Source organism: Sarcophilus harrisii, chromosome X (genome assembly GCF_902635505.1).
Source record: "Sarcophilus harrisii chromosome X, mSarHar1.11, whole genome shotgun sequence".
NCBI classification, from domain to species: domain Eukaryota; kingdom Metazoa; phylum Chordata; class Mammalia; order Dasyuromorphia; family Dasyuridae; genus Sarcophilus; species Sarcophilus harrisii.
In genome coordinates, this window is record NC_045432.1 from 71,241,494 (window position 1) to 71,266,154 (window position 24,661).

Genomic DNA, 24,661 nt, shown 5'->3' on the forward strand with positions numbered 1-24,661 from the left:
CACAATCCACTTTAGACCTGTGCCTGAAAACATTTGGGCCATCAACACCTGCAACATCATATGGCCAAACACACACCTCCCCAGGATGCCTTTCCTGGCTCACAGGCCCATGAGAAACTGACCAAAGAGACTAAAAAGTTGGCCAAATGTTGGCACAGCTCTGAGCAAATCTAGGATGGGGCTAATGGGTACAAAGTGATTAATGATTTCGGCCCAACTTCTAGACTCCCACAGTGCAACGGAATTGCCTTTAAAGGGAAGTCAAAACATGCTGACCAAAAGCCCGGGGTCAGCCTGGAATCTGAGGCCCCACCCTCGAATGGCTCTGTGGGCATTGCTGCCCACAGCCAATCAGGGCAGTGGGGAAGGTGGTTATGCACACGTGGTCCACACTCTCACTTACCGGAACATCACAATTCACTGGATTTAGACCAAGTGTTGGCTATGTTCCACTTTCTGGAGCAAAGAGGCAAACCACCAGAAAAAAAAACCAACAGCCACAACTTTCAGGAGATCCAAACCCAATAGCCAAAGAATCTTTGACCTAGAATTAACCTTAAAGATGGCCACATAATTCCTCCATTTGCCAGATGAGGGAAGGAAGGGCTTCCTCCAAGTCCTGCAGAGAGCCAAAGGGGAACTTGGCCTTAGAAACCATGACTTTGGACTTCAGGAAGTACAGCCTGCTGAGTTTACAGTGTAGGTAGCTATCTACATGTGATTTGAGGACATCAGGCTAAAAAGAGGAGCCCCACCACCATCATTCTCTAATAATGAGAAGGAAACTAATAAACATAAGAGTGTTTAATATGGTAACAATTTAGAATGCAACAAACCAAAATTAAAATTGCAGCCACACCTGATGATTCTTTTATGAAGGGCAAACCCTTTTCACTGATGGAATTAAAAGAAAAAGAAAAAAAAAACCTCATCTGAACATTGGAGTGGGACTTTAAATAACTAGAGTAAAAACTGGTTGAATTCAGCATTTTGAATGCATCTGATCTGGGAGGCAGAAATCAAGGAGAGAGAAGCTCATTCTTCGAAGGAAGGATTTTTCTCTTCTCCAATCCCCTTCATTGGCCAGGCCATCTAGTCCATCGTCCACCTGGAAGTTCAAGAGAATATGAGACAAAGTTGAGAGAGTAGACCTACATGCACCTATCCCAGATGGATATGGACACAGAAAGGCAGGCACTTGGGGGAGAAAGCTGCACCTAGGAACAGGACCCCTGACAACAGAGAAGTGAGTCAGTTATGGACTTCAGATCAAGCTTGGGAAGACTTGGCTCAAAGACTTGTCTCTTTCTGCAAGTTGTCCCTCACCTGCTAAGGGCTTCCCTTCCAAGGATAACCCTGCATTTAATAAATATAGTTCTTGGGTGTGTATATATATGCATATATATTATATATATAAAACAATTATATACACATATATGTATGTTTGTGTACACATATGTATATGTTCTCTCCCCATGGTATTTTTAAAGCTCCTTGAGAACAGAGAATATCTCCTTGGAGCTGGAATACACCAAATATTTTATAATTTAATAAACCTTTTTTTGATTGATGAATGCAGAATTAGCTTTGATAAATGTCATATTACCCTATTGACTCACATTGACCTAAAATTCCCAGATACTTTTTCTTCGAAAACTGGTCTGTAGCCCCACCTTCCCCCCCGAATATGTAATAGCTGATATTTTTATATGGTACTTTAAGGTTTGTAAAATGCTTTACATGTCATTTTAGTTTATCTTACCAAAATCCTATCACTAAAGTATTATAGATTTTAGCCCCATTTTACAGAGGAGAAAAACTATGGCTTGGGGAGATTTTTGTCTATGTTCACACAATTAATGTCAGAGAGAAAATTAGGATTTGGCCTTCAGATTTTAAGTCTGTAATTCCATCCACTCTACTGCATTGCCTTGAGAATCTGATTTTTGGAAGTCAAATAAGCATAACAACATCTATTCCTAATAAAATGTCACCTTACTAGGTTCTAGCCTATCAATACATTTTTGACTACCAATGCTGTCATTTACTATATTAGTAGCCCTCACAGCTCTGGGTTTTGTGATGAGTAAACGATGTATGGTTTTACACAAATCAATAATAAGCTAAAATGGGCTAGGCACAGAACCCTCCCTAGGACACTCATATAAATACCTCCTTTCAGGTCAATATTGATTTCCAAGTTCAACCACGCACTTGCTTAAAACAACTACTCATCTATACTGTTGTCATTTGTCCATAATAAGAGCAAGAAAGACTGTCCGATGCTTTGCTACAGATTTAAGTTCTACCTACTACATAATAGAGAGAAGGGTCTTTTTGTTGATCCATTAACTGGTAGATCCAATCCTGGAAGAAGCCATGTTCCCTACCTATGCCTTTACTATCAGGATTTTGTCAGGCATTAAAACCAAGCTCAGTGTTTCATCATCTGTAGACCCAGCTCTCTTCTTTTTTTGGGGGGGGGGGAATGAGAAGATTACTCGTCTTTCTGTAGTCCTATAGCACCTCTCTCTCTTTCCGTCATCTTACAAAGGATCACCAGCAACACCACTTCCTTCATTTTGGGAGGATGAGTGATGTTTGTCACAGGTATCTATGTGTTCTACTATCTCCCTATTTCTCTTGACTTTCAACTTTCAATTAGCTATTTTTTATTGTTTTTTGGTCCAATGATCATTCTTTTGAACAGAAAAAAGACCCTTCTCTCTATTATCATCATGCCAACCAACCAGGGAAATAATGGAATTGTGATCCTTTCTTCAATCTTCCTCTTTTGTCCAATAGAGCTTTCAAAAAAAGAAAGCCTACATGGCACCCTTAGCTTTTTTCACTAGTTCCTGAGCTTCAGCACTCCTGACACTACTATTAGAGAATTATGCCAGGTTTTCCATTGCTTTCATCTTTTGTACGTGCCTTCAAGATCCAGCATAGCCAAAGAGTTTCCTGGCTATGCTCACTGTTCTCTTTAGACACTTCCCTCTTTTCTTCCTCAGAAGAAATGTTTCTTTTAGTGTCTTCAGAATTTCATTCTGGACAGATTCTTAAGCTTCTAGAACTGACTACACCTATATATATATATTTTTTTAACCCTGCTACTGTATCCCCTTTCTCTGAACCTTGCATAAGATAGTCTCCTGAAACTTAGGCTACATGTCAGACTATGTTCAGATTTTTTTCTAAGACGGTATAGTGGCTTTCTGCCTCCCCATTACAAAATTCCCATTATTTGCTCTTCAGCAACCCTTTTCTTCTTATTGGTCAAAACCAGGCCCTGAATAATACACCCCAGTGGTTCCTCTGACTCCTGAGGGATGAAATGATTATCAAAGCAACTCAAAAATGAGTAAAAACTCCGTTTGGGGAAGAGGGAGTCAGCAGGCTTATTATTGCTGGCTCCTTTCTTGGATTTTTTTTTTCTTGAGAATTTCTGGGCTTCTCAACTCAACTGCTATTCAGATCCCAATAGTATAGTTAAACTCTACAATATCTCACTTGGTAGCTATACATAGGCTGTTTTCTCCCTCTCCCTTCTTCAGTTTAAAGCCCTTTTGGTTTACTTTGCCATCAGGTTTTCAAAGCACAAACTCTGGCAAGTCCTCAAGTATGGACCCAACAACGGACAGTGTGTCTGTCGTCTAAGAGTAGCGCTTGATTCAGAGAAGTTCATAACCAGATTGTCTCTAGGGGAACACCATGTTCAATGATGGTAATTCTCAAAGACGTTTTACCAAATTGTATCAGGATTTGGATATGTAACAGCAGAAGGAAAATGTGGGACATTACAGAATCATCTTTGATCTTTGAAGTCATTTGTTTGGGAGGATTATTGCGGCCCAAATAGGACATGTTGAATAAAATGGCAGTGGTGTGGGCTAATCAAGTGCCCAGATTCTCTTCTCTATCCCCAGTTTCAGAATTGTTCATTCAATAATCCCAAGCAAATTCACTAACTAATATATTCCAAGGAAAGGGAATTTAAGGAGAAAAAAAGAAAAGGCACTACATCTGTTACCATACACCAAGGTCCCAAAGGTTCTTCTTCATTGGCTACGTCCAGAAAGGTATCTGGGACTGTAGGACTTGTTCAATGAAGCACTCTTGGGCCAAAATCCCTAGTCCAGACCCACAGTTCTGAGATTAAGCAGTCTCAAATGAGATGTAAAGGGAAAGATGGCCTCAACTGAGACATTCCCCCAATGTACTGGGTTCTCTTTCATCTCACATTAAGACTCGCATGTCAAGGCACTCAGGATAAAAATACTTTCCTCTCTTACCCTCTGGCACTCATCTTGGGGAAGATAGTCTTTCTTGTACATCATTCCTACTCTCAGCACCTAGAGGTGCTTCACCTCAAGCTTCAGTCACTGTCAACTGTTTTGTGTGGCTTTTAAAGTGTTTAACATTGTAGCAAAAGATATCTGAACTACTGAAAGAGCCTCTTATAGATCTAATCTTTTCCTATTCCAATCCATTCTGTTAACTAGATGGATCAAGTTAGAAGTGAGTAGCAGACACCCAGGGAAAGAACTCTGGGAGCTGACTATGAACCACTACATAGAATTCCCAATCCCTCTATCTTTGTCCGCCTGCATTTTGGATTTCCTTCACAGGCTAATTGTACACTATTTCAAAGCCCGACTCTTTTTGTATAGCAAAATAACTGTACAGACACGTATACATATATTGTATTTAACTTCTATTTTAACATATTTAACATGTATTGGTCAACCTGCCATCTAGGGAAAGGCATGGGGGGAAGGAGGGAAAAAGTTGGAACAAAAGGTTTCGCAACTGTCAGTGCTGAAAAATTACCCCTGCATATATCTTGTAAATAAAAAATAATAATAATAAAAAAAGAAGTAAGTAGCAGAAGATCACAAGGTATGAGTGCCTTCCTCCAGGAGTTAGGAATACCTGAGGCACTAGGTCATGGGGTAGGGAAGCTGGGGTTCCTCTTCTCTTATTTTATTCTAATCCTCAATGAAACTGGCAAAATTACCCTCTGTGGCAGGGAGGACTCTCAGAGGACCCAACTCAGGACAGGAACCCTGGTATAGCATTTCACTGTTACACTGACAGAGTCAAGATTAATTGATCAGTCAGGGGAACAGATGAGGTTCTCCCTGCTTACCATTCCTGTGTGCTTCCCGTGTTTGTGTCTATGAATCAGGGATAAAAGTCAAAGGTGTGCATCTCTTCCAATTCTTCTCTACCTGATAAGACCTTCAAGGAGGGTGAGCAATCTCATCAGAGTTCTTTAAAGGCCCAAATGCTTACCAAAGGGCTGGCTCTGCTACCTCAGAACCCAAATAACCACCAATGACCTCTGAGAAGGCCAGGATCTCTATGAATTAATTCAAGCCTTTAGCATTATAGTTATTGTTTGTCATCATTTTTGTATGATGATGTAGAAGTGGGAGATAGGGGCTCTCTAATGCTCTGCCTTTCTACCCTCTCCTCAATCCCAAGCCAGAAGATGCCCAGAGATTCTGATGTTTAACATTAATAAATACTTTAAATTTTTATTGCTTTAATTTTAATTGTATTTAAATAAATATTTTCTTTATTGAAAGGAGGCTGATTCTCTACATACCAAATGGCAGGTTGAAGCAGGATTTGTAGGTACCCAGAACTCTCAAGTCTTTCCAGATGCTCGTCTCCCAGAGCCCAGAAGAGGCTTAGATTGGACTATGTTGCAATCTGAAAGGAGGAGGATTCTGTCAGAAAATTGTCCCCACAAACAGAACAAATTGGCCCTTCAGGGTGAACACAGACGGCTGAAAAAAAACTGAGACTGAGCCAGAATCGGGGTCTTCCTGGCAAGAAAGACTTCAGGAGGGGGTTAACAGGTGCGGGCTAGCTCCCAGAAACAGGGGGAGCCCCGAGGCAAGCTGGCTGTGGGGGAAACATCGGCAGGGGCCAAGGGAACTTTCACCTCCTGGCTAGCCTGAGAAGTCGGGGCTCCGAGCCCAGGAGGCCTGTGGGAGCCTCAGTCAGAACCACAGGAAGTGGGAGCTTAGGCCCGAGTCCGAGTCTCAGTCAGACCCACAGGAAGAAAGGAGTCGAGGTTCTGAGTCCAGGCAGCCTGAGGGGGCCTCGGTCAGACCCTTAAGGAGTGGGGGCTTGGCCTGAGACCGAGTTCGCGCGCTAACAGACTCGCAGAAAGTGGGGAGTCATGGTTCTGAGTCCAGGCAGCCTGAGGGGGCCCCCATCAGACCCACAGGGAATGGGGAGTCCAGGCTCCCAGTTAAGTCCAAACAGCCCGAGGGGACCCCAGTCTGACCCGGGGAGTGGGGTTTGGGCCTGAGACCGGGTTTGTGCGCTGACTGAGGGCGCCTCAGTCAGACCCAGAGAAAGTGAGGAGTACCGGTTCCGAGTCCAGGAAGCTTGAGGGAGCCTCGGTCAGAACCAAAAGAAGCGAGGAGTCCCGGCTCTGAGTCCAGGCTGCCTGAGGGCGCCCCGGTCTGACCCACGGGGAGTGGGGTTTGGGCCTGAGACTGAGGCCCAGCGCTGACCAAGGGAGCCTCGGGACCACCAAGTCCTGCCCCCAGGCACGCCCTGGGCGAGAACGAGGCTGCACAGTCCACCAGGCAGAGGCAGGGGAGGGGCAGGGGCAGAGCCCCAGGGGGCCCTTGTGGGAGGAGGGAGGTCTTGGTTTGGGGTTCCAGGTCAGAGGGGAGAGCTGAAGCCAAGTAAGAAGCACGTTCCCCCAGCTATGGAGGTGCTGACACTAATAATTCTCATTAAAAAAAAAAAAAAAAAAAAAAAGAGCAGGCCAAGAAGAAGCCAACCATAGAAACTTACTATGGTTTCACAGGAGGACATGGAAGTAACAAAAAGCTTCTGTCCCCAAGAGGGCCCCGAGAGGGTTCCCTGCCCAGAGACAACGCTGAGAAGAATCAAAAAAGATGCTAAAAATCCAAGGATAGAGACTGAGGGGAACACAACCAATCCATCAAAACAAGAAGATTATGAGAAAACAGGTCGACCAATTAGAAAAGAAGATCCAGACTTAAAAGAAGAAAATGACCCTAGAATTTGGGCAAAGGGAAGCAGCCATTTGAGTTCTAAGTGACCAGAAAATAATAAAACAAATTATATAGAATGAAAAAAAATAGAAGAGTATATGAAACATCTCGTAAGGAAAAAAACCTGATCTGGAGAAGAGAAAACAACAATAACTGAACCACCTGAAAGCTGTGATCAAACTTTGTTTGACATCATAATGAGAGAAATAATCAAAGAAAATTGTCCTGGAATGAGAGAACATGAGGGAAAAAAGTAGAAATAGGAAAAAAAAAATCCACTGATCACCACCTCAAAGAGATCCTACATGGAAAACGCACATGGGAATATTATTGCTAAATATTGAAACCCCCAGATCAAATAGAAAATTCTACAAGAAACAAACAAAAAAAAAATCAAATATGCTGAAGCTACCATTAGAATTTTACAGGATTTATCAGCAACTACAATAAAAAGCCACAGGTCCGAGAATAATATATATTGAAAATCAAAAGAATCAAAATATAACGAGTAAAAGTACCCATGATATTCAACCAAAAAAATGGACATTCCACAAACTTGCAGATTTTCAGCATTTTGTCTCAACCGAACCTGACCTCAATAGAAAATTTGCCATATAAGAATCAACATCAAAGATTAATTTCAAGGGACTCAACAAGGACAAATTGTTAATGTTTTTTACATGGAAATGTATACCTTCTGTTTAAGATTGACATCAGTAATTGGATTGCTCAGAAGAAAGACTGGGGCAGAGCCGAGTATGATCTGACTAAAAAGCAAAACTGTCTAAGAAAAGGTAAAAATAGTAATTATGCTATGTGAATGAGGTAGAGAGAGAGAACTGACAGGCATTAGTGGGGGAGGAAGCGGGGTAGTAATTCTGAAAAAATACATAGGAAATGAGTTTAATAGGGAATACACACACACACACATATACATATAGGGAATACATGTATACACACATATATGTATATGTATAGGGAATACACACATTTATATGTATAGGAAATACATACACGCACACACACAATGAAAGGTATAGCACCCTCTGAAATCTATAAATAAAGGTATTGGTGGGGGGATAGGATAAGGTAGGATACAGAATGGTGTGTAGATTTGTGGCAGTGGGTTAAAGTGTGTAGAATAATGGGAATGGGTTAAAGAGAGGTGGGGAGAGAATATAAGGAAGGGATCCATGGGTGGGAGGAGGTTAAGTAATAACAAGGCAAGTAAAGGAACAGAATTAAAACTAGAAGAGTTAGCAGGGAAAGGAAAGAAGAGATATACACAAACACTATAACAAGGATCAGCACTAGAATTCATTAGGAAAAAAAAATAAGTAGTGCTAACAATTATTGATTTCAAAGCCAAACTTAAAGATTCAAGGAAGAGAGAAGTCTACATTAAGATGTCAACCATATTAATACCATTTTGGATGAATGACTACATATTTGTAAATGCATGTGTACATGTGTGAATAGTATATAGAGGCATGTGTTGTGTGGGCGTGTGTGCATGTATGTATATATGTATGAATATATAAATATGCTCTTAACTGTAGCGTGATTGGGGGAGGTGGGCGGATGAAAGGGGGGAAAAAGAATAAAGTATAAAGTGTGCAGCAGAGAACAAAAGAATAACCTACAAGGAAGCAAAGAAAAGATGGACAGTCATGAATATATAATCTCTTCTATTATTATATATGCTTTCTTGATATGGAAATCTACTGCATATTTTGAATCCTCCCCGATGTTCTGCTGGGCACATGATGATATTTCGTTCTGTTTTTTAAAATTTTTCCTTTTTTGTCTTCCTTTTTTTCTATTTTCCTTTTCTTACTTTGTATTTAATTTTAAATAAATAAAAATTTTCAAAAAATAAAAGATAGCTCATGGACTGTGTCTCTATATATTATTTATGACCACAGAGACTTCCATACCTAAAGAATAAATGCAGCTGTTCTCCCTGTTATTGAATACAAGTAAATATTTTGCATTGAGATTTTCTTATGTAGAAAAATAATTTTTAAAACGTAGCTTTCATTTGAACATCGTCTTATCAACAGACAATTGTTAAGCACCTCCTATATGTCAGGTATTGGAGATCTAAAGCTAAAGGTGGAATTGGCATTCTAGCCAAAGAAGACAAGCACATACTCTTCTTGGGAAGGTGTGTCCATACACTCATCTAGGAGGGAGGAGGACTATAAGTTGGGGATATGGAGAGGCAATCACAATGAAGTTTCATGTAGAAAGTTCACACAAGGAGCTTTGCTTAGAAGGAATCCTGATTGAAAGGCCTGGAGAGACTTACATGAACTGATGCTGAGTGAAATGAGCAGGACCAGGAGATCATTATATACTTCAACAACAATACTAGATGATGACCAGTTCTGATGGATCAGGCCATCCTCAGCAAGGAGATCAACCAAATCATTTCTAATGGAGCAGTAATGAACTGAACCAGCTACGCCCAGAGAAAGAACTCTGGGAGATGACTAAAAACCATTACATTGAATTCCCAATCCCTATATTTATGCACACCTACATTTTTGATTTCCTTCACAAGCTAATTGTACGATATTTCAGAGTCTGATTCTTTTTCTACAGCAAAATAACGTTTTGGTCGGGTATACTTATTGTGTATCTAATTTATATTTTAATATATTTAACATCTACTGGTCATCCTGCCATCTAGGGGAGGGGGTGGGGGGGGGGTAAGAGGAGAAAAATTGGAACAAGAGGTTTGGCAATTGTTAATGCTGTAAAATTACCCATGTATATATCATGTAAATAAAAGGCTATTAAATTAAAAAAAAAAAAAAAAAAAAGAAGGAATCCTGATTTTCTAGGAGGTAGAAGTGAGGAAGGCCTCTATTCCAGATATGGGGCAATTCCAAGAAGGCCCAAGAGATGGAGGGCCACATGTTAGGAGTAGTAACAAAACAAATTTGACTGGCCCACAGAGTATTTGAAAGGAAGCAATACACATGCAGTAAGGTGAGAGAGAAGTCGCAGCCAGTTGCTAAAGAATTTTAAATGACAGAGGGGCTGATCTATGATTCTGAAGGTAACAGGGAACCACTGGATTATGTGGCATGCAAGGAAGTAACAAGGTCAGCCATTCCCTTGAGCAAAGTCACTTGGGCAGTGAGCTGAGATAGGCTTGGAGACACCTCCCAATTTTAAACCCAACCTATTTGCGGACTCCTGTTCTTTGCTACTTCCTTCCAGATAAGGTCAGCGGGCACGCTGGCCCCTGCACATTGCTTATGCTTCACATCCTCTGCCGTTGCCACAACTTTTCCTGCTCCTCTCTCTGCCTAAAACCTAAAGCGATCTCTGAAGACCCAGCTCAGAATAATCATTGCTCTTTTGAATTTTTATAGTAATGGCAGTTACTTCTCACTTAGCACACGTCTTCTACTGCTGGCTTGACCTATTTGCTCCAAAATGCACTGCTATTTAGTGTTTTATATGATTGTGTCTCTTTTAGAGACCAGCTTCTTCAACTGCGATTCACAACCCAATATGGGGTCTTGTAACTGAATGTGGGGTTGGAAAATTCTGATTTATCAGTAAAAGGTTGAGTTGTATACCTATTTGATATACCCATATACGTAGTTTATATATCTGAGGTCACAAACATTTCTCAGGCAAAAAGGGGTCACGAGTGGAAAAAGTTGAAGAAGGCCTGCTTTGGAGCCAAATGTTTGAATTTGAATTAAATTAATGAATTTCACATGAGGGGAACATCAGAAAGAGCCACATAGTCCCCAGTTGCTAGGTAGGCAGAATGTGCTGTCATGTGGGACCCAAAGGGCTGTTTCCATTGACATTAAGGAGAACATCCTCACTAGGTCAGGGCCAACTTCCCTTGCTACCACCAGGCCGGGCCAGAGCTTGGCTTGGAAGCCATGCTTTAACCTCTTTTCCCCCTCCAATAGGGCCGCTTCTATTCTTCCTTGCAAGAAGGAGTCAAAGTATTATAGTCCTGCTACAGCTCATACTGTAAGCTCCTTTAGGGCAGGCATCCAGGATATGTTCAATCCTATTGATATTCCTGATGGGTTCCAGGATCAGGGTTTAACAAAGGGTCTCTTCTTAAGCTACCCCATTAAATACAACCTAATCAAAGTCCACCAGACTTCAGGTCTAGAATCCCCAGGAGAACAATGCCTTTGGGTCAACTCTGCCACATGGCATGGCTCCTTAAATATACCCAAGTATCGTATTTCCAATGATGCTTACATATTTTAACAGGGAACATGGCAGGGATTTAATACCCAGAATCCTCCAGCAAATGTTTTCTGACAGGGGAGGAGGCTAGGAATCAGACGCTAGCCTGCTGGGTCAGTTGTTATTGTCTATATACATACACACACACACACACACACACACACACACCTACACATACACACTTAACAAAGAACGGAGTATAGTCTAAAAAAAATCAAAGGCAATAGGACAATAAAGCGCTTTCTGAAAAATATGACTGCTATTGGATCTAGACCCAGCAGGGGTTTCAGAGGTCCTTTGGTCCAGCAGCTTTCTTTTCTACACAAGGAAGCCAAAACCTCAAAATGCAAAATGATTAGCTTCATGGGGAATAACAAAACACTGGGATTACAATCCAGCTAAAGTGACTCCAAACCAACAATTTAATTTGACTTATTTGCACGTACTGTATTCCGTTTCATGTCAAATTCTAGTTTAAAAATTATTTTTACATCTCCTCAGTCTATTCATTTTGCCTTCCAGGTCCCCAATCCTTCCCTTGTTCCTCTTTCGAGCCCTGGCTGTCTCCGTGGGGGCCAGTCACTTTAGGAGAACAGAGTCAGGAAAGGCTCGGAGCTTCCTTCAGGGCCACAGGCACAGGGATCCCTAAGTGGCAGCACTTCCTAGATTTCAGCCAGCTTCTGGAAGTCACCCCCAGAAATGATCATAATGGCTTGATTCTGCTGCAGTGATGTTCTGACTGTTCCCTCCCTCCCAGCCCACATCCAGTGGAAACTTCTTTAGGTCAAGACATTTTTTTTTCTCTTTACATCCCCAGCCTGCAAGGCAGTGCCTCCTAGCCAATACAGATTTGGTAAATGCAATTGATCTATTGTACTGGTAAAGCCTCTGTCCCACATCCAGACCCCAACTGAGCTGGAGCCCAAATTCTCCCATCCTTGTGAAGGTCAAGTTACATGAGCACTTCTTAATGGACACTAATGAAGTCAGGAGAATAATTGAAATAAACCAAGTATTAAAGTTGATAATAGCAGTGCAAATAAGACCCTAATTAAATTAAAGAAAGTGATAATTATTAAATATTAAAGCTTTTGTTCAGTTCCCTGGAGGTCTTCACAAATTAAAAACAGAACAGCCATACACATTCAAGAACAGAGAGTGTAGTGAATACCAGCGAGTGGCCTGCACGACATATGACATCTCATGCCCGACTAGACTCTTCAGGGTAGCATGGACTGAACCAGTGGCTTAGTTGGCATATTTGTGAGAAAATAGAGGTACCATTTTCACTGGAGAAGAGATTCGCTAACACCTATTCTAGCTGCCACAGGGAAGATAAGACTCTAAGAGATGGAGGAACATATAACTCACCCAATTCTAAAGAATTCTTAAAAGGCCAAGGCAAACGCCCGTGTCTTTGAAGGACTGATGGAAATAAGTATGAAGCAGATCCTTCAATCCATTGTTCTTTTTCTCCCATAGTGATACCCTGGGAACACATATGGAATATCACCCTTTCTTATCCCTTAAATGTCACTGCTAAATCTAGAGATGGAAGGAAAATGGCAACAGTGACTTTTCTTGGTGGATGACTAGCTCCAACATGGTCAAACCACATTCCAAACAGGGGACCATAGTTTTTCCTGGTTCCCTGTTCCTATTTTACAGATGGAAAAACAGAGGCCTGGAATCGTCAAGGAATGGTCCGGTCCAGACTCACATAGTCAAGAGCAGAAGCAAAAAACGTCAAACCCTGTTGTTCTATATCCCAGGGTTCCTTAGCTCGGATGCTGTGTACTGTTCGACTTACTTACCTCATGCCTCAGTGCCCCAGCTCTTTCACCCTCCACTCTTCATATAACAAGGTCTCAAGGCTCTTTATCGTCCTGGTCATGCTCTTACTGACCTCCAGGGCTCAATCCCAAGTGCCAGTGGTTCCGACCACCATTCAGACTGGGGAGGTTCTTCCCTATGTGGAACCTAAAACCTTTTGGATGCTCTAAGTACTCACCATTCTGACTCCCTTTTCATAATGAAGCTGCCTCCTGTTATTTTTAATGATCCCTTGGGAAATCCTTTGGAAAAAAAATCAAAAAAAGGAAGGCCTTCTCTCTACTTCCCATGGTAAGTGTGGCAGGGAGAAGCTCTCTTAATGCTGGTAAGAACACTGGACACATCCCAAATGGGCAGATGTGGCTCAGTTCTGTTTCCTTGAGATACTTATCCAAGGTAATTACATCCCCCCCCCCACACACACACACACACACAAAGAGACACATCCTGCCCCCTATCCCAGGCCTACCTGTTAAGCTCAAGAATGTAGGCTACTCCAAGCGTCTTGCAAGTCCCTTCAAAGTCTCCAGTAGGCACATCTCTGCCTCTAGCTTCCCCCGAATACTCTTTCCTTAATTAGAATGGCCACCAATTACTAAGCAAAGAGCTTCATTAGGAAGACTGTCCTTTCTGGTTTGTGGTGGGGGCAGAGGAGGGAATAGAAAAGGATAATGGTGCTTTGGGACATAGGCCAGAGACACCAATGTGTGCGACTCTTGGAATCTGGGGGGTTCACCTCTTCAGAGTGCCTCCCAATCTGTTGCTCTCGTTATTTATGAAGAACAGCGGGCACTACCTTGTGGGGACCACTCGCCAGAGAAAGCGCTCTGAGCTTTCCGCTACCCAGCAGTGTCATTTCAGCGATGACGCCAAGCTAGACATGAATAGTGAGGGAGCAATAGGCCTTGGAGGAATCTTCCTTTCATAATTTCAGCAGCAGCGAGAGGCTAGACACGCTCCTGCTGGGCTCTTTGCTCCGTCGACTCTGAAGTCTCCCCATGCGTTTGGAGGAGGCTCAGCTTTTTAATGAAGTGTGGCTAGTGGGCAGTGCAAGCAGCAGGGCCAGTCGGCATATTGGGAGCCCTGCTGCTGAGGTGTCACCAACTGATTATGTCAAAATGGATCATTAAGAGTCAGCTGGAAAAATACAACTCGTTATCCACCTGCTTTGGTGAAGAAATGACAGCGCCAATCTGCCCAAGCCCATCCACATTAGGCAGGATGTTAGAAAAATGCAGGAAGTATGAAGAAAGAAGAGAAGAAAGGGGTATCGATCCACATTGCTGCCGGGGACTTTCACGCCCACTGGGTCCAACCCCACCATTTTAGCCACAAAGAGAGGAACTAAGCCCAAGAGAAGGAACGGATCCGCCCACAGTCACAGAGCTGCACCTTGAACTCGGCTCTTCCTAATAGAGCGCCCCCTTGGAATCTTGGAAGGAAAAGAGATTGAAGAGCTCCTGGAGTCCAACCAACTCATTCTACAGGGAAGGAAACTGACCCTCAGGAAGCAGAAGCAGCTTGCCCACAATAACAATTCTCAGAGCCAGGAGCAGAGGCCAGGCCTCTGGCTTCCTGTGCCAGCTCCCCTGGACCCTGCTGCTGAGCAGATTCATTTCCATGAGAAGTCTGTGTTTGAGACCCATCTGTTTTGAAACTCTAAACTGAAAAACTACATCAACACAGCCAAGCGCCCCCCCAAAAGTTTCTCCTCTTTCACCAATTCAGCCTCCCTCTGACATTTGGAGGGAGCAAAGAGGAAAGTGGAAAAATCCAAAGGCTCAGAAAGAAACAAAGCTTAGCAGAGAGCCTCGATGGGTCAGAAAAGCTTTGACAAAGCCCAGGGACAAATATCGAACCACCATTTTTCCTCTCGGCTGCCCCAGACAACCCACTTTACCAAGTGCAAAAGAAGTTTGAGATCGGAGGTGATGAGCATCAAGCACAAGGCCAAGACTAAGACCATAACCAACATGGCCGTTCTCCCCCTGAGCATCCATGCCTAAAAGGTCCCAGCTTGCCAGCCTCTCCACCCTTTTGCCGACTGACACCAGAGCTTTTGGCTGGGAGCGAAAAATCTAGCGGCATCTCTGTGAAATCACTTCAGGAATAAAACCCCTAAAGCAGAAATGAAAAACAGGAAGCAGAGAAAACACGAAGAGTCTCATTTCCTACCAAGGTGCCCTTTGGATCGCTCCGTCTGGGGGTTCGAGGGTTCAGCGGCTCTCTGAAGGACAAAAGATAGAAGGGAGATTGGGAGAGCGTAAAAGTCAGTTCAACTGGGCAGAATCCTGGGCCCGGAAAAGAAAGGAATTCACCTGTAAATAATCATATTCTCCTCCTCCTCCAGGCACCCACTTCCCCTGTAGGAGTAAAGCCATCCATGTGTGATGAATTCAATTACCCTGCGCTCCATAACAGCTGGGATGACCAACTTCTGGACTGTTAAATCACTCTAAGTAATGATGCGCCTGAGCCTCCCCGAGCCACCTCCATCCTGATGGAGAGAGATCTCCAGCCCTCTCCTCTCTGTGCTCTCTTGGCTGAAGTGATAATAACACCTGCCATTATGGCTGGCATTTAGAGAGTGCTTTAATATTTGTGAAGGCACTTGACATGTACTAGCTGACTTGATCTCGATAACTAGGGCCTGTCTGCAATTGAGAGAAGAGAGAAACTGAGGCTCAAGGGAGCTTCTTGCCAACTGACACCCAGCGGGTAATCATCAAACCACCTGCTCCCTCTAGATTCCAGCACCCAACAGGAGATTCATCGTGGCTCAGGGGAGGGAACATTGGATCTGGAGTGGAGACAACCTTGGCTTTGACTGCACCTGCCTTTGACACGGCCCAGCTGGGTGACCCTAGGCCAATCACGTTAACTTCTCTAAGTCTTCGTTCTCCACATTTTCAGTTCAACAGCTAGAAATCAAAAGACAGTTGGGTCAAATCCAGAGCAGACTCTTCCTGACTATGTGGCCTTGGGCCAGCCCCTCCCTCTCTGGATGTAAATGCTACCATTGCCACTCACTGCTTGCGTGGCCTTCATCAAGTGACTTGACTCCTCTCAGTCTAGGTGTCCTCCCTGTTAAATAACCAGATGTCTCCTTCTCAGGTATCCCCTTCCCAGGGTCTTCCCAGTTCCAAGTCTATGATGCTGTACTGTCAACCTAAGGCACCGTGACTCACCAATCAAAGACCAGGCTTCCCATCTCATCCACTTCAGACATGGTGTCTACCCTGCCTCAGCCCCATTTCACCTTCCTAGAAAGAGCATCCTCCAGCTCTGGTCTTTACAGAGCAAGCCCCCTTTTCCCAGAGGCATTTAAACCACCCAGCTTTGAAACTCCCAGCTGGAGCTCATGAGTCTTTAATTGGTGTAAGTGAATGCCTTCATTCCCCTGATCTCTTTCTGACTCTCCAGACATTACCCAGCAGCCTTCCCCTCTCCTTAGAATATCCCTCCACTGGCTCTAGCCCTTTCCTCTCATTAGTCAGTTCCTCCCAAAGCCTCCATTTTCAAGAAGGGTCCATATTCACTCTTTCAATTCTCTCCAGACTCTCTGGCAATTCTTAAGTCTTCTTTCACCATATCCCCAATGCAAGTACTTTCTCCTTCCCACTCCAACTTTTCAGCTTCTTCTTAGAAGCTGTCCTTCCTTCTTACAATGTAAGCCCCTTGAGGGCAGGTCTGTCTTGTTTAAAAATTCTACTTGTATTGCCGGCACTTAGTACAGTGCCTGGCAAACAGGAGGTGTCTGATAAGTGCTCTATGGATTGGCTTGAATGAGTGCAAAATCACCTAAGCCACTGTATTTCATTCATCGTAGATCAAGCTTCACATTGCCTCTGCCCTATTCACTGGCAACACCTTGTCTTCTGCCCGACAGCCTTATGTGTATCTCTCTCTCTCTGTCTGTCTCTCTGTGTCTTTGTCTTTGTCTCTGTCTCTGTCTCTGTCTCTCTCTCTCTCTCTCTCTCTCTCTCTCACACACACACACACACACACACACACACACTGCACTCACTTTGCACTTTGGGTTCTGGGAACAATAAGATGATCAATATCACCATCAATTCTGGCAAGAATTTCTATTTCTAGGAGCAAAAACAAAGCAAAAACTCTCTTCCCTGGCCATCACTTGTGAGAATGTAAGCTCCCTGAAGGCAAGGGCTGTCTCATGTTCCTATTTTTCTCTTCAGTACCCAACAGTGCTTAAGAACTGCATTTTCACCCATGAATTAAATTCTTATCTTTACTGGCCCATGCGGATGGTGCCACTACAAGCTCTCCCCTTTGCTACTCTTCACTGAAAGTTGGGGAAGGGGGAAGTGCAAGGAGAAAGGGGGCAGAAACCCACACTGCAAATCTTCATGTTCCAAAGGCCAAGAAAATGGCTGCTCTCTAGATCCTTTTCAGGACCCAGTGAGCCTCAAAGACCTAGTCTGTCACTGGGCCAGGCCAGGTGGAACAGAGCTAGGTCTGCCAGGTAGACGTCGCAGTTTAGCCTCCCTCTCCGCCAGCCTAGTCCCAACGCTAGCACACATCTGCTGCAAAGCACACCAGGGAAGAAGGCATAACAAGCAGAGGCGGGGATAGGGGGGAAAAGGGAGCAAATCTAAATGCCATCCCCGAGGAAGATTTGGGAGATTTATAGCACTTGGGAGGAAAATTAATGGATTGGGAGACCTTTCAATAAGAGCTTCTCATTCAGTTTCCATGACTTAACATTTTGATGACGCTGCAGGGACCTTTCCATCTGACTCAGATTTTTGCAGGACTTGGAACTTGTTCTCCCATCAAACACTTTAACTCTCTGAACAGCATCCCTCTTCTGGCCGGCACTGGGCGCCGCCTCCGATTTGCTGACTTTGTTCCATGTGACAAGTGGCACTCAGGGATCCCTCCTCATTCGATTGTATTTTCATATGATCTTCCGGCTCTTTTTGCTCTCATAAAAGCAAACTTTGCTGTTAGGATGAGGCTAACTGGATTAGGGGTGCAGGGAGGGAGATGAGGAGTAAGAAGCAGAATATGTTCGATTTCCTTGGGCATTTCCCTAGGCCATCTCCCATTTCCGGGACTAACACAGGTTTCCCTAACTAGAGGTGAGCAACCATAAACATTCCCAAGATCTGAGAGAAGAAAATGTGTCGTTTAGGGCACAATGGAAGGAAAAGCCAACAGTAAGAATGTAGACAAATGAGGGAGCCGTGTTTCTGATTTTCCTCAGTACAAGATGCTCGTGGTCCTTCCCTTAATTCAATCTTCCCTTCCCTGGAAGAGTAACATGGAAATACACGTTTCCTTCGTGGTTTTCCCCACACACTCAGAGGTAGCCTAAGGCTTACGAGATGCTACTTCTTCCATTATAGCCAGTCACTGTAAAGTAGCTGTGTAAATAAGAACCCCTGAATTCACCTAGCTCTGCCTATTCACCAAGTTTTCTAGACCCAAAGCAAAGGCTCCATTAGTACCCAAGCCATCTAAACATCAGAACAGGCAAGCTTGAGCCCCCTTTTCCTTGCCACGGTGACGAGATTTCCTGCCAGGAGCCGGGAGCCTCAAAAATGTCCCAGGTGACACCGTCCTGACACACAATCCTCAGCCTTTTACTTTTTGCAAAAGCATTTTAATGCTGAGGTGGTAACCATACTACCTCCACCAAACTTAAGGTGGTTTTGAAAGCTGACAATACCTCGCAGTAGCTAGTATTAGTTATAACCCTGTCCAGTGTAGCTGGGGCCTTCTGCCACAAAAAAGGGAGGGGGGGGTGTGAGGCTTTCCATCTAGGCTTTGGGGGGCCTCTTTATGTTTTGAGGGAAATTCAGGCCCACTGCTCAAGGAATCGGGTTGCAGACTGATAGGGAGCTCTTTCTTGGGCAGCTTACCAAATAATCTGAATCCCTCATTAGTCAAATATCAATACGAACAGATATTCCTTTCATTTTGCCCTTGTGCCAGCTAATTTTCAGGGGGACTGATTTGTCCAGTTAGGTTCAGAAAACAGAGACATTGCCTCAAACTGCACAGCACAATTAGAAGGGAGAAAAAATGCCCCACTGAAAGAAAAAGGCCACCTCTATCCTAAGGAAACATTGGCAGGTCAAGCTGCTATCAGTCTCATCTCAGCAGGGTAATTTGGTTTGGGTTGGCTTTTCTGTTTATTAAAGTCTGGGCTTTTCAAGTACAGATCAAAAGCCCAGGGGAGTTGTTGTTCTGTGTTTGGTTCCCTAGGTGAAACCCTCCAAAAGCCAGGCTCCAGTGGAGAGTGGCTGCTTTACCGTCAACTCCTAATCACCACCCAGAATATGTTTGTTTCCAAACACAGATGAGGGATTCAACTTGTTTTGCTTGGTCCTTGCAAGAACTAGAAACAATGGTAGAAGCACCAGCGGAGAACACCAAGGGCAGTCGCTGTGCTGATAGCCCAGGACTTCTTAAACTTTTTCACTCGTGACTCCTTTTCACACAAGCCATTTTTACAGGCTTGGGTATATAGGTCTACGAATCAAACATTTACTGATAAGAAATCAGAATTTGGTGAGCCCCACATTCAGTTACACGATCCATATGGGGTTGTGAACCACAGTTTAGGAAGCTGGGCTCTAGAGGAGAATCTCTTTAAGGTTTTAATGAGGTTTAATCTTGAGGTTTTCTCAGACTTCTGCCACCTCCGAGAGTCTCTGAAATTATGGCTTCATGACAAAGGGATGGAATGATTGTAGAAATTGGATTTCAATACCACCCAAGGAACCCTTCATAGGGACTCCCATGGAATGAAAGAACCCTCTGCTTTCCTAGAGATATTTAATACATTAAATCCAGAAGCAGGGTGAGGCACTGAATCCTGGCCCAGAAGAAGACAATTCAAAGGGATACCAGTACCTTAGGCCTTAGACTACTGATGAAATAGTGCACCCCTGGTAGTAACAGACATCAAGACAGGTAACATGCAGAAGGGGTCTCCAGTCCCAACTGTCTTCCTAACTTCCAACAGAAGGCTCCCAGGATCTTGCAGACACATGTTCCTCCCCAAGAATCAGCCAACTCTCAAGAGAATGACTTTTCCTGTTTTGCTGTCCTGCTGTTCAGTGTCATTCCAGAATCAGGATTCTTGTCAACGGTAACCCTATAAGGGAGACGAGAGGCAGGAAACAGGGGGAGCTGCCTGTTGCTGTGTGTGTGTGTGTGTGTGTGTGTGTGTGTGTGTGTAGCTGATGAGCAGACCTGGTGACTGGCCCAATTCGTACATCTCCTTGCTCCAGTATTGAATTGTAGGCAGCACTAACATCGCTTAAGCTTGTTTTGAACCCCTTGGGGATAGTTCTTGATTTTGACACACATGGAGATATGAGCTGTGGAAAGCAGTTGTCTCCCCACCCGCCCCACCCTGGTCTCATCCCCTGCTTTGTGCCTCCCCCTTCTCAGCTCGTCATGAGTGAAATTCCTGAAAACCTGTGTTCACAGTCTATTTCTCCCTTCCCCCATGACACCTCTGCTTTTCTCCCACCTTTTCTCCCATCATAAACCTCACCATGTGAAAGGTGTGACTGCAGGTCTGAATGATAAACAAAGAAATTGTCTTAAGTCTGGAGAGTACTTAGTTTAAAAAAAAAAAAAGACTGGCCTACATCAAGTGAAATTGGAGAAATCCCCTCACATAGAGTCTACTTGAAATTGAGTATTCAAGGAGAATAAACATTCATTCCTAATGGAGTACAAAGCAGTATTCACACAGAGCGTTTTGGTTTGGATAGGTTCGGTTTTGCTTTTTCCAGAAAAACTCTCCGGGATGACATTGGACCATCTAACTCTTGTGAAGGGTATCAGCTAATTTAACCCAAGAGGGACTGGGAGCTGTTGAGCTCAGTAGGGCATTTCCTTTACTGCATTTCCCGCTTATGACAAAAATACATGATGCAATCTGAAGAAGTCCCATACCAAATGTACATCAGTCCAAGGGGGCAAACCAGGCATTACTGGCAGCTAGCTATGCCTACTAAATTACAAGGAGAAGAGAAGAGAAAAGGAGAAAGAGAGGTCCACTGGACTTCCAAAGACAAGATAGTTTAGTACACTGTTGTCAAACTCAAATAGAAATAGAAATAGGGGTCACTCATATATTCTATTTTATTTTTCTATGTTCTCATTTGTTCATTCATTCATTCATTTAATTCATTTATCTATTTGATTGTGTTAAATATTTCCCAACGATATTTTAATCCGGTGTGGATAGCACTCGGCCAACTGTCTTTTGACACCTCTAATGTAATGGGTAACTCATTGACCTTGTAGTCAAGGCATCAGATTTAGGACTGGAAGAGACTTTAGAGACCATTAAGTCAGACCCCTTCACATAGCTGCCAAAATAACCTGTGAAATGACAATGTCACCACCTTGCTTCAAGATCCTTCGGTAACTCCTTATTGTCTCTAAGACAACCTAGCCCATCTCTAGCTTGGCACTGAAAGCACTGCGCCCAAGCAGGTTCACTCAACCTTTTGATTCTGATTCTCTCTAGTTGATAGGATTGTCTCCCTCCTCAAATTAATTTGCATTTATTCAGCTTGGGATATACAGTGATTGCTCTCTCCTGAATTATCTGTGACCTCCTACTCCCCAAATGGAATGGTCCTCCAGTCCCCATTCTTACTGACTTTCTCAGCAGCATTCAACCATGGTTCCTTTTGAGGTATATTCCTCCTTTGTTTTTTCCATTTCCTTTTATATGTTTTACTCTCTCATTAGAGAATAAGCTCTTTGAAGACAAGAACTGTCTTTCTACTTATTTTTCTATTCCCAGAGCTGAGCACAATGTCTGGCATACAGTAAGTTCTTAATAAATATTGACAAAGTTGCCAGAATGATTGTCCTTATATATTGGAGACTTGACTGTGTCATCCTTCTACTCAATAAACTCCAGAGGCTTTTAGTACCTCTAGGATCAAGTACAAATGGGCTTGTTTGGCTTTTAAAAACCCTTTATGATCTGGCCCCAAGATATCTCTCCAACCTTTATTACATTATCCCCTTCCCAAAGCCTCTGGCCTAACCACACTGGCTCCCTTACTGTTCCTCACATATGACACTCTATTGCCTGCATCTACCTCATAGACCAGACATATTCCTTTAAGACTCAGCTCAAGTAATGAACTGAACCAGCTATGCCCAGAAAAAGAACTCTGGGAGATGACTAAAAACCATTACATTGAATTCCCAATCCCTATATTTATGCACACCTGCATTTTTGATTTCCTTCACAAGCTAATTGTACAATATTTCAGAGTCTGATTCTTTTTGTACAGCAAAATAACGTTTTGGTCATGCATATTTATTGTGTATCTAATTTATAGTTTAATATATTTAACATCTACTGGTCATCCTGCCATCTAGGGGAGGGGGTGAGGGGGGTAAGAGGTAAAAAATTGGAACAAGAGGTTTGGCAATTGTTAATGCTGTAAAGTTACCCATGCATATATCATGTAAATAAAAGGCTATTAAATAAAATAAATAAATAAAAAAAAAAAAACTCAGCTCAGAGGACCACCTTCTATAGAAAGCCTTTGCAGATCCCTCCTCCAATTCCTGGTACTTCCTCATTCTTCAAATGTCTTGTATTTTAGCTAGTTATCCCATATATACTTAAATTGTACGTGTCTTCCATGAGAAACATGTGCTCCCTGAGATTAGGGATCGGGGTAATTTTTGTCTTAATATCCTCAGGATCTAATACAGAACAGACACTTAATAAGTGCATATTCACTAAAGGGTTGAGCTTCTACCACTCCCCAACAGAATGTAAATTGGCTTTTTCTTGCTTTGCTTTCTCTGCCTACCCCCAGAATCTCTCACAATGTCTTGCATATTGGAGATGATTAATAAGCCCTAGCTGAGTAGGAGAGACTCACTCACTTCACAAAGGACTATTTCCATGTGTCAGGAAGTGGTCTAAATTCTCCCTTTAATGGTCTAATACTCATTTGTCTTCCTGCATATGCTTCAGCATCCAGGGATAGAAAACCATTAAGTCAATCCAAACACTGCTTCTCTTTGCCTTTTCTGTTAAAAAACACTTCTATCTTTTGCTCTCCCAATCCTTCCATTTGTCACTATGTCTGTAGCTTTCTGAAAAGCTATCATAACAAAGAAAAAAAAAAGGGAAAAATCATTTCTGCAAAAGTGAAGGCCGATGTTCTATATGTAGTGTTCCAGTCATTCCCAGTCCATGCATTCACTCCCTCCTCACCTCCCAACATACACACTCCACAGAAAGGAGGGAGTCCAGTAGGTGCTTCTATAGAACCCAGATCCACTGTCATAATTACTAGTTTTCAGCTTCATGGATGCTGTGACTTGTCGTAGTAATGGCACGTAGTCTTTTCCTAGTTCTGATTGCTTTTTTTCAATTTATCTAAGTCTTCTTGTAGTTCTTGGTATTCTTCATATTTTTAAACGGAGCACATACCACAATTTGAGAACCCATCCCCCAGTGAATGAGCATCTCATTTGTTTCCAAGCTCTATCACAAAAAATGTTGCTATATAATATTTGGTGCGTAGGAGACTTTTCTCATGCCATGGAGTATGTACCTAGAAGCCCTGGTGCATGCCCCCATCTGTTCGGTATCACCACCGATGGAACATACTCTTCGAAAAAGTAGTCGGACAAAATGATGGAAGGGAAGGGGAAGGATCTGAGACTTAGACTTGGAAGAAGTACTTGAGTTCTTCGAGTACAACCCCAACAAAGTACAAACCGAGGCCCAGAGAAGGGAAGGTACTTGGCCCCATAAATGACAGAATCGGGTTTTGAACCCAGGTCTTCCAATTGCCAATCCAGAAGGAGAAGAAGATGGATATGTCTATAGTTCATCTTATACTTGGTTGACCTTGCTTTGGACCAGTATCACTTTGTCAGCCACACAGGTCTTCTCTCTCAAACTGTTTTGGGGAAGGGCCAGGGTGCTGGGCCTCTGACAACAAACAGGAGGCGGTGTTAAAGACTAAGACTTTTTTAAGCCTCATGGCACCTGGTAGCATAAGTGTTTGATAAATACTGGCTGATGATGACAATTGACAGGAACTAGAAAAATGGGAAGATACACTTGAGGTGAGGATTCTTATGTTCCTCCCAGGCAGATGCAGTTTATAATTCTGTTACCTCATAGTATAAGACAGCACAATGGAAAGGCGGACCTGGAGTCAGGGGCCTTAGAGTTGAACCCCAACTCTGTCACCTGGTTTCTATCTATCTGTATAAACTCCTCCCGCATTCTGGGTCTCAGTTTGGATTTCATGCATAAAATAAGGATATTGGGCAAGAGGATTTCCAAGGTCTTTTTCAGTTCTCAATCTAAGATTCTGTGAATATTCTGGGATGGGTAGTCACCTTTGTCACATGTTAAACAGTAAGAAAACTGTATGCTCCATCCACTAGGGGGCAATCAATACTTGGACACAACCATCTTCCTTGTCTTGCCCCTAGGGCCTGACAAGATAAATAAAATCAGCAGGCACATTGAAGATCAGGCTACATGAAAT

The 24,661-nt window shown here is 43.2% G+C and overlaps 1 long non-coding RNA gene across 1 annotated transcript; it reads right to left on the minus strand.

Moving 5' to 3' along the window:
* Window positions 1–786: 786 nt before the first annotated feature.
* Window positions 787–16,426, minus strand: LOC116420333. The gene is made up of 3 exons (XR_004230624.1): window positions 16,307–16,426; window positions 5,615–5,721; window positions 787–1,108 (listed from the first exon to the last, which is right to left on the minus strand). It is a non-coding gene; the product is annotated as an uncharacterized LOC116420333 (long non-coding RNA).
* Window positions 16,427–24,661: the final 8,235 nt, after the last annotated feature.